The sequence below is a fragment of the Hipposideros armiger genome, unplaced genomic scaffold, assembly GCF_001890085.2.
Source record: "Hipposideros armiger isolate ML-2016 unplaced genomic scaffold, ASM189008v1 scaffold_45, whole genome shotgun sequence".
Taxonomy (NCBI): domain Eukaryota; kingdom Metazoa; phylum Chordata; class Mammalia; order Chiroptera; family Hipposideridae; genus Hipposideros; species Hipposideros armiger.
In genome coordinates, this window is record NW_017731395.1 from 4,519,718 (window position 1) to 4,520,400 (window position 683).

The window sequence follows — 683 nt, forward strand, 5'->3', positions numbered from 1 at the left end:
TCTGCCTGCTTCTGACCGACCCCAGCTGTAGCCCCTTTTCTTTGAAACAATAATGGCTAATGTGTAATGAGTGCCTACTGAGTACCAGGTGCTGAGATAGGCACCTCATAGGTGTCATCTCATTGAATCCTCACAAAGCCTGTGAGCTCATTACTAACTCCCCCATTTTACAGATGGGAAAAACCGGGGCCCAAATTAGTTTCTGCTGGGCCTTCGTGGGGATGGCCTTTTAGGCTCCCAGCCGTGGCCGTTCATGGCTTTCAGCTGCCCCTGTGTTTCACTTTATAAACCCAGAGCCGCCACCACCCCCTCACGTGCTTCCAGAACCCAGCCCAGGCCACAGTCCTATTCGCTGGGGCCGCATTTCCTCTGTCCTCATCCCTTTCTGCCTGGGTTCCTAAAAAAAAAAAAAAAAAAAAATCAAGTCTATTAACTGAAATCCTCTGCCCTCAGGCAGCATCTTTCCAACTTTTCCTCCTCATTGCAGCAGAATTATTTCTTCTTTTAAAAATTTTATTTATTTATTTTTTTAGCTGAGCCATCCTGCTACCTATTGGCAGCTTAGCGGCAGCTCAGCTCGGGCCTGGCATCGAACAACTGTTGCTCAGAGCTCACACTTTTTTTTTTTTTTTAAAGATTTTGATTGGGGAATTGGGGGGATGGGAACAGCGCTGGGGAACTGG